Source organism: Gavialis gangeticus, unplaced genomic scaffold (assembly GCF_001723915.1).
Source record: "Gavialis gangeticus isolate Ggan-Ray unplaced genomic scaffold, GavGan_comp1, whole genome shotgun sequence".
Taxonomy (NCBI): Eukaryota; Metazoa; Chordata; order Crocodylia; family Gavialidae; genus Gavialis; species Gavialis gangeticus.
Window position 1 is genome coordinate 54863688 of NW_017729029.1, and position 12639 is coordinate 54876326.

Consider the following 12639-nt stretch of genomic DNA (forward strand, 5'->3'; position numbering starts at 1 on the left):
TGAAGCTTCTGCCAAAAAGTGCCAGTTTTTTTTTTTAAAGGACTAATTCATGAGACGTTGAATGTCAGGAGTACCATTCCTTTTAGTCAAGAATGCAACAGATAAAGGGGGTATTTTCTGCTCGCCCACGCGGAGGTGAAAATAACCATTCAGAAGCTTACTGAGAGCTTTGACACCTTTTACCAAGACCTGAGCAAAAAACCAGGGGACACGATGAAAGGGATTCAGCTGTAACTTGAGACAAATACAGACTTCACTGCGCAGTGCTGCACAGGAGGGTAAAACGTTCCTTCCTGACCCCAGCGGTTTCTAACTTGTCAAATAAAATTTGATCACGGTTAGTACAGCATGCATCATGGCTGAAGCCCACGGCTTCCCTAGCCCAGGCTACCATCCCCTAGCACAGGCTACCAAAGAGCTTGCTCGCAACACATGCAGAGCCACTTTAATATTACTGTAAACACAGAAGGAAGCAAAACTGCTGAACATTAATTCAAGAAGCTTAAAAAAAAATAGTAGAAACGCTGGCCAATTAGGATGCCATCCAGGAAGCTGTCTAATTCTGAATTTTAAATTGGACATGAGGAAAAAATGATAGTCTTGAAAGGAGAAGCAGGTCCTCCCAAACTATAATAATAAGGAATGCAATAGAAGCGCGCGCGCGCGCACACACACACACACACACAGAGCAAAATAACGAATAGCCTCACAATAGGTCTAATATGGAAATAAGGACAGGATAGTCATTTATTTAATATGAATCGCCTGCATTGGGTAAGTACAGATGATCACACGATGGTTTCAAACAGGACTGAAAAAGCATAGCTATCATACATATATGGCAAAATCCTCCAAAAAAAAGAGTACATGAAAATGCAAACCTTTGCTATGCTGTTCAAGCGATTGTCAAGAGCAAACCCATACCCATTTGCCCACATTAAAATAAAGCAAATTAGCTGCCTGACATGTCTGGACAAAAACAAAACTTAATCAAACCCTATGAGGCAAAGCTAGCTTCAAAGGAGGTGGGGGGAACCAAGTATTGCACAATTAGCCAGATAGCTTTTATGGCTTGCTACTTAAAAAAAAAAAACAACCAGCAAAACAATTGAGTACAGCAGCAGCCGTGTGTGATGGTATGAAAGCAAAGATATACCGAAGTTACAAGGAGTATGTGTGGTTATCCAGTGATGAGACCATCTGGGACCTGAATGGGAAGAGTCTTTGGAACCAGTAATACATGAATAAGAGCTAAACTTTGTAACAGGAGAGAGAGTTCAAAATCCTGAGTGCAAGCCTGGTAACTCCACCTATTAAAATGTTAGATAAAAGAAAATGTTGCTTAACTGCGGTAGACAGTCCCAATAGTTTGGGGAGGGGGGGTGCCTGTAGCTCACATTGCAACAAGCCATTAGCTGCGTATTGTTTCAGTGCAGAAATTGGGTAAGAACCTAGCACCGTTTGGTCCCACTCTCCACTTCGTAATGTCAATCTGTTGGTTGGTGCCAGAAATGGTGAGAGAGGAAAAGCTATAAAAAGGGCTGGTAGAGGCCTTGAGGTAGATAGCCACTACCCAGTCAGTTTTGTGGCTGCTGGTATGATAGCAGTAATGCTGGCGGAGTCGCGCTGTATTAATGAGCGTTGCTTCCCTTAAGGTAGGCCTTTCTCGGTGCTGAGGCTAGGCACCAGAATGGGGTATACACTAAGTTAAGCCAGGGTTCAATTCCCTGGTTTGTATTGTAGGATGTAAAAGCGTAAGAGCAAACTTGGTCTAGCACAGCCTGGCCCTTAGCTAAAATGCTTTAAAGAAAGGCCTTTGGGCAACTGTAATCCCGAGAGGGTAATGTCACTGTGGGGTGGAAACAAGGCTTTCAGGGAGAAGGGGGCAGGCTATTAAAGAGCTTCCTGTGATCCCATAGGGGTGAGGAGATGGTTTGAAGTGGATCTGGGAGTGCTTTATGATGACGGTGGCTCTGGGGAAAGGTCTGCAAAGGGAAAGCGGAGAACGAGCCCGAGGCCTCAGTATAACTGCGCAGGTACGAGAGCAGCAGCCCCCGTTCTTCCAACAGATCGCTCTCAGCCCTGCGGCCCGCGGCAGTTTCCCATAAATAGTCTCAGATTTTGACTGTGATAAGTTGTAACATCAAGGCTGTCAGAAAAGACAAGGTGAAAAGCACTCCTAGCACCAAGTTCCACATAAAAGTATGCCAACAATTCCCAACCCAGCCCAATCGCGGTCTAGGACGGGGTGTAAGATTAACTCTGTTTTGTGAGGTTCGTGGCCTGATGCTGCTTGTACGCCAGTGCCAAGCAGTAGCTGTCTGCTTCCCCGTCTAATCCTTAGTCCCATCTTTTGGATGGTCTGCTGTCTGGGATTCGGTCTCTCTGGACCCAGGGCTCAGCAGCAGTTTGTGCAGCTGCGCTCTGGGCCTCGCCGACTTTCAGGTGCTTCCTATTCCTGCACTGAAGAAACCACAGGACCCTCTCCTGGCCTGGTGATAAGGTTCACATGCAAGAGAGAAGAGAACTGCCGGTCATGAAACCAGATTAAACTGAAACTGTTTTCAGTTAGAAAAGGTTATTTCCATTAAACGTGTGTGTGTGTGTGTGTGAAATCATCTTGATTTTGATGACACCGTTCAAATTTTTTTTTTTTAAATGTCCCATTTCCATCTTTTCATAATGAACATTTCAGGTTTTTTGCTTTCAAAATGCCCTTCCTTTGACATGCATCTTATACGACAAAATCGCCAAGTTCAAAGGCACGCTGAACTATTTCAAAAGTATCAAAATGAAACATTTTGCATTGGCTCCCACCGTATGTTTGGATGTTCATTTCGTCAAAAAAATAAATCACAACATTGTCGTCTTCTTTGATGTGGTAAGGGGGAAAAAATGGGACAGAAAATCCACTTTACAACCCACTCTATCAGTAGTCATTTGGCAAGAAGCTGGGGCTAGAGCCTGGGAAGAGTTACAAAGACCAGACAAGATGCAACCGGGGCGGATGTAGAAGAGGATCCATAGGGACTTGTTGGCGGGAGCAGTGGGGAGGAAGGCAACGGCGAGCAAAGAACCTGGAAGGCTGCTGGGAGGAGGTGGGCGGCGCAGGCCTCCTCTGTAGCAGGATAATTTCCCCCATGAAGAGACCCTCAGGCTGGGAGTCTGTTGTGGAGGGAAGGTTTGGACTTCTCTATGGTGCCAAGTAACGGTGGTGAGAAAAGAAGCTGGTAAACAAGGAAAAAAACTTGGAAAGAAAGCAGCAGCTGGAGAGGCCAAGGTGGACAGGCCCAGAAGGGAGCAGTCAGCCAGTAACAGGGCTGGACGAGAAGCTAAATTGTTAGGGTTTTGTTCTATAACTCCTTTGGACTTCACTGAAAATGTTTTGCTTCCCTGGCAAAGGAGAACTATTGCCAGGTTATCCGACCCACCCAGGGAAGAGCATCGTCAAAGGGCCAGCGAGGCAGCGGAGAGGGCAGGTACCTGCTGTGTTGCCAGGGATTCCCCATGGCACTAGATGGGCCATAATGCAGAGCTGTTGATGCAAGATTTCAATGCTGTTATCTTAGTTTCCGATCCCTTTGTGAATGTAAACAAGGTCATATGGAAAGTACTGCCTACATCGTGTATATCTGCTGCTTACTGGTGTAGGGCTTCTTAGGTGGTAAGCACTAATCTACATGTGTTCCCCAGAAAATTCAAGTCTGCATTCAGGTCATGCAGATGGTTCCTCAGGTGTAAGAACACGTATCCTTTAACCTGGAGCCTCCTTTCCAACCGATCACGTCTCCTGATTTAAAGCCCAATGGCCAGATCAAAGTCATCAGGCACAGAAGCAAGTAGGCAGGGTGATCATTATCGTTATATACAGGAGACTGAGCTTGGTACAGCTGTACAGCTCGGAAGCAGGTGGAATATGCTGCGATATGAACGTGCCAAGTGCCAACTGATTAAAAATAATGAGGTTTGGTGGGTTTTATATTTAAAAAACGCAGCTATTGAGTTTTAATTAGCATGTTTGCAGGACTGGTTGAAAGTCCCCAAGGCTCTTTTATATGTTTTTGGTTTTTTGCGTGTTTGTTATTTTTTTAAAAGAACAGCATAAGACAGCATCTGGAAACAATACTGGGGATTGCATAGATTTCTTCCAAATGAGCTGGAGGCCTGGCATTGTGGTCTGATGTAGTAAAAAGATACTTTAAGGTCAACTGAACAGACAGGCCCAGTTGACTCCTTAGGTTTCTGTAGCAGGAGTGACAGAAGTGGAGAGTGGTGGGAATTGTAATTGGAAGTGACCTCAACTCAGGGCAGCGAGGAACTGTTTAGAAAATAGATTTGGCAGAAAGTAAAGGTTTTCCTTTCAATTCTGATCATCTGCTTGCGGAGCAGCCAGCCCAAGTGATCCCAAATGATGAGTCAGGCCCCTAAAATCACAAGCTAAAAACACTGCCATCATTAAAAGTAAAATAATAATCAATGCTGAGTTCTTCCCTGCGGTCTCTTGCTGTTTGAACTCGTTAAGGATCGTGTTTTCTTTAGAGAGCTAGAAATGTACATTTTAGTCAAACGAAAGCTGAGTATCTCATACAACTGCATAACGTCAAGGTCCCTGGCTTTAAAAAGAAAAAACAATGGCAAGAGCTGGCAACTGTTTATAAATGGGTCTAAATTTTAGGAAATACCATTAAAAATTGGATTTCAATACTACTGGGAAAGCAGATAGATGGCTACTTTTTTAAACTAGTTGAGCCCTGACATAAGCAGGTGACAGCAAGGATGTGCACCATTTAAATGAGGACCAGCCTACTTTTACTGCAGGTAGGACAGAGCAGTTCAGGTGTTTTGATACATCTCCAGAGATGCAAGTGTGAGCCCTGCTCTGGGTTTGTGCTGCAGGCTGGATCCAGCTGTACCTAGATGTTCAGGATGAAAGGGCAGAGGTGGCCAGGTGTGAAGTTATCCTTTGTGGGTTGCCAACTACACAACCATGCTGGAACAATGAGCTGCTTGGCTTGGGAGAGTCTTTTGACTTTGACCACTGACCATTGCTGCTGTAAAAACAGTGGTGCTGGCCCAGTACTCAGCAAAGGCAACGGCACTTCCAAATATGATAGCAAAGTTATAAATATTTTCCCAGCCTAAGCATCCACCCTCTTTTCTTTCTGCCCTTAATCTAATGCTAATATAACACTTGCCCATCAGGACACGACTACCTCCAGGGAAGTGGGTGTGTACAACTCTTCAGGCATCCATTAAGGACACAGCGGATGCGTCTACATGTGCACCATACTGCGCAGTTGTTACTGTGCAGTCACTTAGTACTTGCTTAAACAAGTATTAAGTGACTGCGCAGTAACTGCAGTCCTGGCGCCTCACAGGCCACTTCCAACGCCACTGCGCAGTAGTGTCGGCATCATGGTTCATGCCTGCCAACACTATGTCACCATAGCAATGAGTTGCATCTCTGTAGCTCATCCTTACAGCGATGTAACTTCTTGGGTAGACGTGCCCACTGGGAGCATCTACATGAGACACTTAATACAAAACCCGTGCTAAAGTGCTAAGGCACAGCAGATATAGTCTAACGTGCATTAATGTCACTAAAAAGTATTTATCTGCACTACTGCGCAGTACTGCCATTTACAGTGCATTAAGTGAGTCATTACAGGTACTAAACTTAACGTACCGTAATTACAGCACATTAATGCATGTGTAGACATGCCCAGTGATCAAAAGCTCTGCTGTGTGTATCATAAAACGTATCATAAAAGAGCCCTTATCCAAAATATCTTATCATCTAAATCAACAAGACACAAAAGGAAAAATTATAATTCCCACTTTGATAAGGGGGGAAGCGTGGCATTCTGATTATTGTCGAACTGAGATCAATCCTTTACATTATATTTATGCATGTTAAATAATTGGATTTGTATTGCTGTAAAATTATGCAAAACTTATTAGTGTCTAAGCTTTGTAATACACAGCACAAGGGTTTTTTTCTTTAATGAACAAAATGGCATAATGATAAGAAGAGTTCCTGAACTTTGATGCAGATTGTCTTATGACCTTGAGCAAGTCAATCTAATCTCTCTGATCCACTGGTCTCTATCTATAGAGGGAGAGAACAGCACTTCCTTACTCTCACTACTCGCCTGTTCAGATTGTGAATTCCAAGGGTGGTGACATTTGCAGAGGACCAAGCACCCTGGTGTTTTGGGGGCTGCTATCAAACAACAAAACTAAAGTGAAGCAAGCTTCTTCCAAATGAGGTGGTGCTTATTGGTAAAAATGAAAATGTGGGACTGATCCAGCTCTGTACAAGAACTGTAAAGGGTTCTGGGAACGGGTCATGGGTGGGGGCCCTAATAAGTTGCATGAGTCTCTGACAGCTGATGTCTGCTTCAGCTCCTCAAAGCAGAGTAAACACGTGAGCTGCTTTAAGGAGTAAGAAAGCTTTGAGAGTTTGGGATGCTTACACAGTTTCATAGATTTCCTGTGACCACTCTGGTCACAGGACACCATGATGATTGACTGCCATCAATTACTACCCTCTGGGTCCGACCACGGAGCCAATTTCCCAGCCAGCAGAAATTAAAGTAAGTTCACTTTAATTTTTAGATGCATACAGTTGGGGCTGACAGTGACACTGCACAGTTACAAGCCCACCCACCCATTGCTGCGCATATGCTGTGAAAACTGCTGGCCCCTTAATTAGGGCGGTGTTAGCCACTGCCAGAGACAGCACAGTATTATGGGCTAGAAGAGTCGTGATGCTTAACATAAAAAGGTAGAGATTGTTTAGATAGGGCAGGCTGGATATACAGGAGAAGACACAGACTTAAGCATGAGTTAGTGTTGGATAAGGCTTACATGAGTTTCCTTTTGCCTTTCCCTGCAGTGCTCACAAAAGAAGCAGTGGGCAACAACCCAAATACAGGGCTACATTTCCCTGGAGGAAAAGAAAGGGATTTAAAGGCTCACAGTTGTGTGGGGGCATCTGAGTACATTTAAAATGTTTAGCATTGAAAATGCACTGATGAAAACCACTCAGTACTCCGACAAAGTGGGACAGAGATTAGAAAAGATTTCAGTGGAGATGTCTGATAGCTCACCAAAGCAAGCTTTTATGCCAGAGGTCTCAATGGGAGCACATGCACTGTAGTTCCTCCGTTTTCTAAGTAAAGAAGAAACGAGGGGCCAGGAAGCTAGAGATGTTTAACTCTGATTTGAGCAATGAAATGTAAAAACCATTGAGCCAGCACAGCTGATTTCTGAGAACAGGATCACACCTGAGAAGATGGTTTAACTATCTGAATACATTGCTGATGCAGTTTATACAGGGTTAAAGAGTGGAGACGAGGAAAAACTAGAATATTTAGTTGAAATACTTCTTCAAGCCTGAAAGTCATCCTTGCTTTGAATGTTGGTTTTTCAAAGAAAAAACCCCCAAAACCTGACTGATATTTCTGGACAAAACTGACATTTATCTGACAATTCCCCTAACCATAGCTGATTCAAATATGAGTTCCTTATTATCCAGCCCATCAAACTTTAGTGGTCTGCAGAAAAAGGAACTCTGATCTGAGTCACCTGTGGTTTTATGCTTGGTTTTGGTTCACAAAACTGTACTTACAAGATTTTTAAAAGTCTAAAACCTCAGCCTGTCTGTCAAACCGTTTAACATAACTTGTCTGGATTTCAGAAAAGCAACTGATACTATGCCACACAAAAGATGAATATATAAAGTCAATTTGGTAGCTATGGATCTGTGAAGCCTTGGTTTCCTCCTAGTGTGTTTCTACTGTCTAGGAAGTTTCCCTGCCGGTATGCACCATTCCCTCCTGAGCTGTTGGTTATGCAGAGAGGACACGTGTAATCTGCAGAAATTCAACCGTCTACCAGGGCTTGATCATCTAGGGGCAAACAGCTTATTTGGAAAACTGTTGCTTGAGAAATGTTTTTAAAGCGTTTGCAGCTCTGACTGGACCACAGGAGCTGGGCTCCTCTACTTTTGTAACTGGGGAAGATCTATAGACAGAGATGCGGACACATGTGCATACACCGTTTTTATAGAAAATCAGTGAGTGATGTTTTGGTATGTCTTGAACATACCAAAAACAGATGGTTTGATCTCACTCTTCTCCCTGCAGAGTCTCAAGCTATCACTGGCATGAACTTAGGATGAGCAATTTAAAAAAGATTTTCAACACAGAAATGTTAAGGCTGATCCGTTAGGGCCTAACTGTATGTCCTAAAAAACCCAGACCAGGTGGATGGGAGGAGCAAACCTAGGCACACAATTCCAAAATATTAGGAAAGATAAAGCACATTGTAGGAGAACATCACAAAAATGCTAAACATCAAGATGGAGGAATTCAAACTTACTCAAATGTACTACTATTCTTAGCTGTTCCCTGGAAACTTAAGCAATATAAAACAATAGCCAAAACCCAAATTCACCAAAATGAACCTAAGTCTTGTAACATTGCAATTTATTTTATGCTTCCCTTCCTATTCTGTGCACTGCTAAGGAAGTTGTTTTTCTTGTCTTGACTTAACATTGACAACACGCTGCTAAGTATGCTACTAACTTTGTGTATTGGTTGATTTAGTAGAATATCAGTTCTACTAAATCAACCAATAGTATTTAATTCAGTATTTAATTAGTATTAAATACTAATTCAGTCAACAGTATTTAAGCTGAACAAATGCCAAGCTCTCCAACTGATAGTAGCAAGCAGCTACAGAAGGACGATGAGCAACTTAGTTTCTGCAGTCATATTGGCAATGATGCAAGGAAGCCAAAGGAAAAGGCAAAATTATGTTCAGCTCTTGACTGTGAGCCGAAACTACAAAAAAATGGAGAGTGTGTGGAAAATAGAAAGATAAGAACTTGATGGAAATGGTTTCGCTGAGTTCTGCAGAGCCAGGTTAGCTTGTGTCAGCTCAGCTATTGCAGGAGATACAGTAAAATGCTGACAGCATAGAAGTAGGGAGAAGGTTTCCTTATATAATTTACCTCTCACACCTGCATTGCAAAATTGTTTCCAGGGGTGGAACATGCACGGAGGCTGAGTTGGAGGCTGGCAGAGAGGATGGGTGTGGAGTACTGAATAGTTGCAGAGAAAGACAAGAACTCAGTTATGTCACATATCACTAGACCAGTGGTTTTCAACCTGTGGTCCGTGGACTCCTGGGGCTCCACTGACTATGTCTAAGGGGTCTGCAAAAGATGACTATGATCAATCAAAAGTATGCGAATACCCACACTTACCATTCAAAAGGGGTCTGCACTCCATTTGAAATGTTTTAGGGGTCTGCAAATGAAAAAAGGTTGAAAACCACTGCATTGGACAGAAGGACCCGAGTGCAACAGAACAGAAAGGGAAAAAGAGAGGCTATACTAGGGACAAATGAATGCAATACACACTGAATTCTTGGATGGGAATAGCTTTCATACCAGCAGTCATTTATGTGTGTATTTTACACATTAGCATGTGGAATTAAAAGCAAATGAGTCAACTGGATGTGAGGCTGAGTACTTAGTAAAAGAGAGAAAACATACTGGCCGATCCAAATGGGGAGAAATGCAACTGTTCTCAATTAAAAGTATTTGCTTGGATGTTGTCTGGTATAGCAGGAAAATGTACTGGAGTTAAGGAAACAGGAAACCTCCAGCAGCTAGAGTTACTTGAGAAACGCAGGCCTGCAGTGCTGAAACAATAATATGAAGTCGTGGGTCATGCCATAAACGAGAAGGTTATCAGTCTAGCAAGGAAGGGGCTTTCTCTGGCTCCTTATGTACAAATATATTGAGAGACACGTTGCTCAGGGTGTGTGGCCAAGAAGAACATTGATTTCTGCAGGAGTTCTAGCGATTGGCGCTTGGTCTAAGGGGTGACTGGAGGGAGACCTGTAGTCTTAGCTTTTGCAGAGGCATCCTGGATATGATTGCATTATTGTGAGGCACTGTTTCCAACCAGCCTGTCCACTCCAGACTCATTTGGGAAGGAAGCTGTTTGGTCTCATTTTGGATATCCTGTGAAACTAAACTCACGGCTGCCAAGAACTGGAAAAAAAAATGTGTGTGTGTGTATATACATATAACTTATATTTATTATATATGTGTTTATTTAAAAGGATTAACTATTGTGGCTATGTTGAATTCAACTGAGGGATATGAGGGGTTGTTTTGTTTGATACGCTTGTTCCCAAAACCCCGTGATTCTAGGACTAGACGTGGATCCAAACCCAGTGCCCAAATCCTGCTCACTCTCAGACTGGAAAGTTTGGATGCACAGTTGGATTCAGGCCCAAATGCTGCTTCCTGGCCCAGTTTGAGCATTTTTTTAAATAGCATTTAATAATAGGATTCTCTGTACTGGAAAGGAAGAGAAATACTCTACCATTGGCCCAAGACATTACAATCAGTAGACTCCCACTGACTTAACCTTCACTGCACTTTGGGTCAGATCCTTAGACACTCTGGTGATGAGCTCTGTACAAATACTCAGCTAAGGCAGATGGCAGACAGATGCTGTGGTCTCCTAACTAAATGCTGAGTTGTAGATATCTTGATGCACCTTATATGCAGCCAGAATCTCTTTCCTTTACCACCCAAAGCACTGCTATACCAACTGAGAAAGAAGATCCGTCTAATGATAAAACAGTCCCCCACAAAATACATATCCTTAATAGACAGACAAATTAAACTCTCCTTTGCTTTCATCTGATCACCAAATGGTGGCTGTTTGGCACAGTGGGTGGGGAACTCAGTTTAGATTGCAAGAAGCTGGAATGAGGAGATTTGTGGGTAGTATGCACACACAGACAGTCAGAGCCTGTTTCTGCAAGATGCATCCTTGTTCCGGAGAGCGGACAAAAACCACCCATGAAAAGAAACCCGTGTTATAATTAGAAACTGAAGCAAGCAACTTTAAAGCAAAGAAGATGCTTTAAATCAAAATCTTAGCTTCAGGGACTTTGTACTGTAGGGCTTCCTAAAACTCATTAGCAACAATAAATCACTCCTAAGGGGTAATGAATCCATGCCTTGGGCAGGGGGCCCTAGTAGCTGATATCCAATGTGTTTTTCTTTTAATACTGTCTTAGTTATTGCTATACACTTATTCCACTGTAATTTGGGTGTAATCAGCCTATGAACCGGTGGGCTTCCTGTGATGCAACCCCCACTATGCACAAAATAGCTACTCAGCGTGCAAGCAAGTGCAGAGCTGGCAGGCAGAATGGTCTCGTGTCTTTCCCCAAGTAAACCAGTGAAGTTAGTGAAGAACACGGCATCTCCTGGAAGTGGACGTGGTCACTGGGAGACTCTGTAGTACCCAGTACACGGCTGTGCCTTAATGATACACTGAGGAGAGCTCTCTAAAACCACTAGGTAATTGTCTAAAGCCGTCGCATAGGCAAGGCAGTAAAAGATGCTCTGAAGCTGTGAAGCTGCACTAGTCTTGGTCCAGGAGCCACTTACACTGGCAGAGCACACTTTACCTAGACGTGCTTGGAAAATTTTCCACCTAAACACAGCCTCACTGCAAGACATCCAGTTGCTGACCCAGAATGCCAATGCCAAATCCAAGGCAGGTTTCCTGGCAGCATGCTCCAGGATTGAGGACCCTTTCCTGAGTGCCCATCTCCAGGACAGGCCCATCCATCTGCCCCCAAAACAGGGACTGCAGAATTTGAGGCCTCTCAGCTGAAAGGCAACAGGGCATGCTAAGGATCCCAGGCTTCCTGCTATGGAGTTGGGTGCTGAAAGATCTGCAAGCCCCAGTTCTGGGGATATGGCTCCCAGCTCTACAGTAAGGAGCCGGGAAGCCATGAGGATACCAACTGCAGGAGGGATTCCAGATTTCTGGCTGCAGTAGCAAGACTTTGGAGCCATTTGGCCAAGTTGCCTCCATCCTACAAATCCTGGGAGTCTTGGCAGCTCTGAACTGGGCCGCTCCAGCATCCAGGAAGCTATTTCCATTAGGAAGTGCTGTCCCTGGGATTTCAAAACAAAAATTTCTCCCCATTTTTAATTTTTGTGAGGAGCATTTTGATAAATGTTAGTCTGGGTCTGAATTGGCCCCAAACCAAATTAAATAGTAATCATCATAATAAAAATAATAATAAGTCTTGCAAACCGGAAATCCTGCTCATTAGGCAGCTCTAAATTTGTAGTCATGTAAATCATGCTGCACTCCAGTCACTAAAACCCAAGCATAAACAAGACTCAAAAGAAACGCTCTCTTCCTTTATGGGGTGTCACATCTGGCAGCTCTGACTGTCGCTCTGGGCCCAAATCTGAATTCAGTGTAAGAGTTCAGGATTAAACCCCATACTTCACGGGCACAATGGCATTTCCTTTGTTGAAACAAAGGAAGTTCCTCTTCCCCCTTTCCACTTGCACTTCCCTTTTCATACAAAACATCCTTTGCATAAGTAAGCATCTGCTCTTTAAAGGGCTGCTCAGGTCTAGGGTGGCTGTTGGTGGGTTTGGTTGTCATGCCTTGCATTTAATTTCAGGCAAGGAATAGAAAGCTGTGCTGATATGATCATCAAACTGTGTGTAGCCATAGGTTGTTTCTTCACCGAAGTCATGCTAAAGGGAGCCTGGTGCTTTTTTTTTTTTTTTTT